Here is a 6,836-nt window from a genome sequence, read left to right on the forward strand (position 1 = left end):
TTCCTTCTTGGGTGCTCTCTCTCACTCCCTGGCTCATGCATTCTGAGGGAAGCCTTCTGCCATGTTGTGACCTGCCCTATGGAGAGGCTCATGTAGCAAGAAAGTGAGAGAGGCTTTTGGCCAACAGCCAGTGAGAAACTGAAGACCACTGCCTAATAGTCCATGATGAACTGAGTCAATCTGACAATCACATGAGTGAGTTTGATAGTGGATTCTTCCCCAGTTGAGATTTCATATGAGACTGCAGCCCTGGCCAGTGACTTGACTGCAAACTCATGGAGACCTTGAGCCTTCCAAAGATAGAAAATCATTGCACACCCTTACAACAACAGATAAAGGCCTTTCTGAATTAAACATATAAAGACACACAGAGCACTTATACCTTCAAGAATAAACAGAAATCCAGGAGAAGCCTCCCTGCCCACATAAGCCTCTGCCATGCACCCCAACTGTCTGATTGAAGTAGGGCATGAAACCCAGGACTGATGATTGCTGCTGTTTTGACAATGAGGATATAATCTGGTGAGACAAGGGGGGCTTCTCTCTCCTGGGGCTCATAATGGCCAGAGAAGATGCCATGCACTGCCTGCTCTCTGCCCTCAATTTGCTTTTTTGGTTAATGTTTATCAGCAGGTTGGCAGTTTTTGCTTAGATGAGGGACTACCTAATAATGTTCTGACTTTAACTGCAGAAACAAGGTGGAGGAGAGGTCATCTTGACCTACTTTCCTATGACTCATCTGGTCATGATTGCTATTTGCTATTTTCCTTATTATTGTGGGGATGTCAGGATATTGTGGAACAGAGAAAAAACCCCTGTGCTGCTTGTGTGGTACTTTGGAAGTTTACTTGTCATTTTTTGTGCAGATCTGGCTAGTGGCATTTGGACATATGAACAGAAGTGTATGATTCCAGTACAGTGGTTAGATGTAGTCACTTTAAAAGTCAGAATGGCAAATATGACTTACCTGGATACCAGTGGCTTACTCATGGTTGGGAGGTTTTCTGTGGGAGTTTAAGTGTTGTGGAGTGGTATGTTTCAATGACTAGTTGGAAATGACAGAGATGGACTAGCCCCCAGAATCCTGCTATGCTAGAGAATTCCCAGGATGTTCCAAACAAACCCACCAGGAAGACCTCAGTGACCTTTATTAAGAGGATTGTGGGAAGAAAAATGTTTCCTTTTGAAAGGAACCAAACAATCACAGGTGCTAAGGTTTCTGGGAATTTCCATTAAAGTGACACAAACCTGGCCATGATTCTCACCACAACTTCACTCTGGGCTCTGTATTATGAGAGAAGGGAGCCTGAGACAGACCAAATGATATTCCTGAAGCTCCTCTCAGCAACCCATGTCACTCAGTAAAACTGTCGAAACCAAGCCTGTCAAGGATCTTTGAACATATATCCTTGGCAAACAACTTTAATACACCCTTTGAAATGGAGTAAACACTAAGAATGCCAAAGAAGGAAACCACAAACTTGTTTTATTGGACTTGTGAATTTTTTGAGTACACACTTAACTGTTTCAGAAATTTGTAGAAATAAACATGTTGCTATAAAAGAATGCCTGGGCATATAATTTTCTACCCTTATAAATGAAGAAAAAAGTTATTATGTTATGTCACCAGCTGGACACTAATTGATGCCCTTTATAATGCTTAGGGCAGATGTAATACACACTTTATAGCCTGTGTAAGATTTTTCATGGAACACAGTTATGTTTTGAGGTAGCATGGTTTGATCAGCATTTCTGCATTCATGTAAATAAGCCACATATGGTGGGACTGGAACTACAGTAAATGTTGATTTACTTCTACCAGGTAGTATATAAAGTACCAATCAACTGCTAACATAAGAAGGCAAACAGTAATAATGACTTTTATTACTTGGTGATATATGCTTTTGAGTGTGAATAGATTACACAAAAGAAAACTTTTAAGATTGGTGAATGTGAATACTTACATGTGATTTTTGCTGGTTACTAAAATATTGTTACCACTTGTAAGAGCAAACTAATACGTTGTCTTAAAGTGATCAGGGACATATGCATTTATAAGCTTGTGTGAAGTCTTTATAGTTCAATATATTTCAGTTCTTATAATGTTAATAATAACAATTGTAAAAAAGATAAATTTTTCCTGTATAGCACCATTATTTTTAGCCTTTTCTGTCAATGGAGCTTTAAAATTCTGTTTGGGGTTTATATAATAGTACATGCATAACTGTGAATTCAAATACTTAACCACTAATTTTGAAAATTACCAGTGTGATACACAGGAATCATTATTCAGAATGTGGTCTGTTCTCTAGGAAGTATTAACATGAAAGTTACCACACAATTTAGTTGATTTAGCAAATACCTGGATGCTATTTTTCTCCCAAACTAAGATTCTTTTTGACACTAAACACACACATGCATTTTAAATGTATTACATATTTTTAAAGACAGTGTCTCCCTCTGTCACTCAGGTAGAGTGCAGTGGCATAAAAATCAGAGCTCACTATAATCTCAAACTCCTGGCCGCAAGTGATCCTCCCATCTTGGCTTCCCAAAGAGCTGGGATTACAGGTATGAACCACTGTGCCTGGTGGACACTAAATGCTTTTTAAAAGAGTTTATATTTGCCTTCTCCAAACAAGAAGCAACAGTCTCCAAGTCAATATAATCCCACAGACAATGGTGTTCTTTTTCTCCAGAAAAAAATGCTTGTGAGAGTCATTAAAATAAGTGACCATTTAACTAGAGATTATCCTTATTTCCCTGCTAGTATGTTGATATGGGTTGGCTCTATGCCCCCACCCAGATCTCATGTCAAGTTGTAATCCCCACGTGTTGGAGGAAGAGCCTGCTGGGAGGTGATTGCATCATGGGGGTGGACGTCCCTTTTGTTCTCGTGATAGTGAGTGAATTCTCACAACATCTGATTTTTTTTTAAGTATGTGGCACTTACACCCTCACGCACTCTATCTCTCCTGCTCTGCCATGGTAAGATATGCTTGCTTCCCCTTCTCCTGCTGCCATGATTGTAAGTTTTCTGAGGCCTCCCAGCCATGCTTCCTGTTAAGTCTGTGAAACTGTGAGTCAATTAAACCTCTTTTATTCATGCTTTACCCAGTCTCAGGTATATTTTTAATAGCAGTGTGAAAACAGACTAACACGTATATTGTGGTGAATTACACAGATTATTACCTCTTTTTGCAAGAGCAAATTATATTTATTTGAAATGGGAAGAGGGCATTTTGTTGCATTTTGTGTATTATGTTTATTTTCCAGAATACAGAAAGAAAATTAAGTGTTAATAAATGCTTTCTAGATAAATAAAAAATAGACACAAAAACAAAAATGTCACAATTACAGATATAAAAAAATCTCTTTTTCTTCTCAGTGTGCACCGAATACTTAGTTGATTTCAGATAAAAGTGGACAAATAAAGGAAAAGGATGTCAAATGGGATTGTCACCTCTCTCAAAAGAGAATAGATGTCGGTCATCTATCTAGAAAAATAATTCAAATTGTGAGTGCATAAAACCAAATTCTCAATTATTGCTGCTACCAGTGGAGAATAACTTTTTGATCAAAAAGTTTGGGCCAAAAACAAAAAAAAAATTCAGTAAAGATAAAAAACCTGGAGAAAGGGAGACTTAATGTAATAATGTCATTAACTCTTTGCTACTGGGTTTTCCATTAGTAGTAGTTTGCCTTCATAAAGCTGTTTGCTTCCTGAGTAAAACTAGCCATGGAAATTCTGCTTAGCCCACTGGTAGAGTCTGAGGTTCTCTAAGCAGTGTAATCTTGGAATTACGTATTCAAGAATCTATTCTTTGAAATATTGTATTACTCTGTTTTCATACTGCTTTTAAAGACATACCCAAGACTGGTCAATTTAAAGAAGAAAGAGGTTTAATGGACTCACAGTACCATCCATGTGGCTGAGGAGGCCTCGCAATCATGGCAGAAGGTGAAAGGCACATCTCATATGGTGGCAGATAAGAGAAGAGAGTTTGTGCACAGAAACTCCCATTTTTTAAACCATCAGATCTTGTGAGACTTATTCAGTATTATGAGAACAGCATAGGAAAGTGCCCACCCTATGATTCAGTTATCTCCTACCAGGCCCCCTCATAACACGTGGGAATTATGGGAGCTACAAGATGAGATTTTGGTGGGGACACAGAATCAAACCATATCATTCTGCCTCAGCCCCTCCCAAATCTCATGTCCTCACATTTCAAAACCAATCGTGCCTTCTCATCAGTGCCCCGAAGTCTTAACACATTCCAGCATTAACTCACAAGTCCACAGTCCAAAGTCTCTTCTGAGACAACGCAAGTGCCTTCCACCTATGAACCTGTAAAATCAAAAGCAAGTTAGTTACTTCCTAGATACAGTGTGGGGTACAGGCATTGGGTAAATACAGCCATTCCAAATGAGAGGAATTAGTCAAAACAAAGGGGCTACAGGCCCCATGCAAGTCCAAAAACCAACCTGGCAGTCAAATTTTGAAGCGCCTTTGACTCCATGTCTCACATCCAGGCTACACTGATGTAAGAGGTGGTCTTGCATGGTCTTGGGCAACTTCGACCACGTGACTTTGCAGGTTATAGCCCTCCTCCTGGCTGCTTTCATGGGTTGGCATTGAGTGTTTGCAGCTTTTCCAGGTGCACAGTGCAAACTGTCATTGGATCTACCATTCTGGGGTCTGGGGGACGGTGGCCCACTTCTCGCAACTCCACTAGGTGGTGCCTCAGTAGCGACTCTGCTTGAGGGCTCTGACCCCACATTTCCCTCCCATACTGCTCTAGCAAAGGTTCTCCATGAGGGCCCAACCACTGCAACAAGCTTTTGCCTGGGCATCCAGGCATTTCCATACATCCTCTGAAATCTTGGTGGAGGTTCCCAAACCTCAATTATTGACTTCTTTGCCCTCGCAGGCTCAACACCACATGGAAGCTGCCATGGCTTGGGGCTCCCACCCTCTGAAGCAACAGCCCGAGCTGTACCAGGGCCCCTTTTAGTCACAGCTGGAGTGGCTGCAATGCAGATCACCAAGTCCCTAGACTGCACACAACAGAGGGACCCTGGGCCTGGCCTGGGAAGCCATCTTTTTCTCCTAGGCTTCCAAGCCTGTGATGGGAGGGGCTGCTGTGAAGACCTCTGACATGCCTGGAGACATTTTCCCCATTGCTTGGGGATTAACATTCATTAATTAACTCGTTGCTTATGCAAATTTATGCAGCAGGCTTGAATTTCTCTTCAAAAAATGGGTTTTTATTTTCTATTGCATCGTCAGGCTATGAACTTTCCAAACTTTAATGCTCTGCTTCCCTTATAAAACTGGATGTTTTTAACAACACCCAAAGTCACTTCTTGAATGCTTTGCTGCTTAGAAATTTCTTCTGCCAGATACCCGAAATCATCTCTCTCAAGTTCAAAGTTTCACAAATCTCTTGGGCAGGGGCAAAATGCCACCAGTCTCTTTGCTAAAACATAGCAACAGTCACCTTTACTCCAGTTCCCAACAGGTTCCTCATCTCCATCTGAGACCTCGCCAGCCTGGACCATATTGTTCATATCACCATTAGCATTTTTGTCAAAGTCATTCAATGAGTCTCTAGGAAGTTCCAAACTTTCCACATTTTTCTCTCTTCCTCCAAACTGTTCCAACCTCTGCCTGTTACCCAGTTCCAAAGTCACTTCCACATTTTTGGAAATCTTTTCAGCACCACCCCACTCCTGGTACCAATTTACTATATTAGTTTGTTTTCATGCTGCTGATAAAGGCATATCCAAGACTGGGAAAAGAAGGAGGTTTAATGTACTTACAGTTCCACATGGCTGGGGAGGCCTCACAATCATTGAGGAAGGCAAGGAGGAGCAACTCAAATCTCACATGGATGGTGGCAGGCAAAGAGAGAGAGCTTGTGTACAGAAACTCCTGTTTTTAAAACTATCAGGTCTCGTGAGACTTATTCACTATCATAAGAACACCATAGGAAAGTCCCACCCCTATGATTCAATTACCTCTCACTGGGTCCCTCCCACAACAGGTGAGAATTATGGGAGCTACAAGATGAGATTTGGGTGGGGACAGAGCCAAACCATATCAAATATCAATAGTTGAAAATTATTGATGCAAACCTTTCCATGGGGCTCTGAAACTTTCCTTAGTTGAAAACATAGCTTCTAAAAGCCTTTTAGCTGTTTGGCAAGAATCAGAGTAAAACAAAAATTATTTGTAGATAAGAAACACTAGAAGGATGAGGCCAATTATATCATAAGAAAGGAAAGTAAAATTCCCCATTGGGTTACAATACAGAACTTTTAAAAAATTTTTTGAGACAGGGTCTCACTCTGTCGCCCAGGTTGAAGTGGAGTGGCATAATCCCAGCTCACTGTGGTCTCAACCTCCTGTACTCAAGCAATCTTCCCACCTCAGTCTCCTGAGTAGCTGGGTAAACAGGCATGAGCCACCATGCTTGGCTAATTATTATTTTTTTGTAGAGATGGTGCCTCACCATATTCCCCAGGCTGTTCTTCAGTTCCTGGACTCAAGCAATCCTCTTGTCTTGGCCTCCCAAAGTGCTGGGATTACAGGTGTGAGTCCCATTCCTGGCCTATAACTATTTTATATACATTTGATCAACATTTTTCCTTGAGGATAAAAACATAGTGAACACACTGAAAAATCTCCAGGGCCTTCACATAAAGCATATTGTTTTTGAAATATTTATGTTAACAATATTTCACCTATTCAAACTTAATTCAGGGAGGGCTAAGTGTTTTCTATGATTTAATAATTCTTCCTCTGCAGTTTTTTTTTTTTTTTTTTTTTT

At 40.7% G+C, this 6,836-nt stretch overlaps 1 pseudogene; it reads left to right on the forward strand.

Annotated features, from left to right (window-relative positions):
* The first annotated feature begins 559 nt into the window (after nucleotides 1–559).
* Nucleotides 560–1,448, forward strand: LOC105505305 (annotated as a pseudogene).
* The last annotated feature ends 5,388 nt before the right edge of the window (nucleotides 1,449–6,836 follow it).

This window comes from Colobus angolensis, unplaced genomic scaffold, assembly GCF_000951035.1.
Source record: "Colobus angolensis palliatus isolate OR3802 unplaced genomic scaffold, Cang.pa_1.0 Scaffold124, whole genome shotgun sequence".
NCBI classification, from domain to species: domain Eukaryota; kingdom Metazoa; phylum Chordata; class Mammalia; order Primates; family Cercopithecidae; genus Colobus; species Colobus angolensis.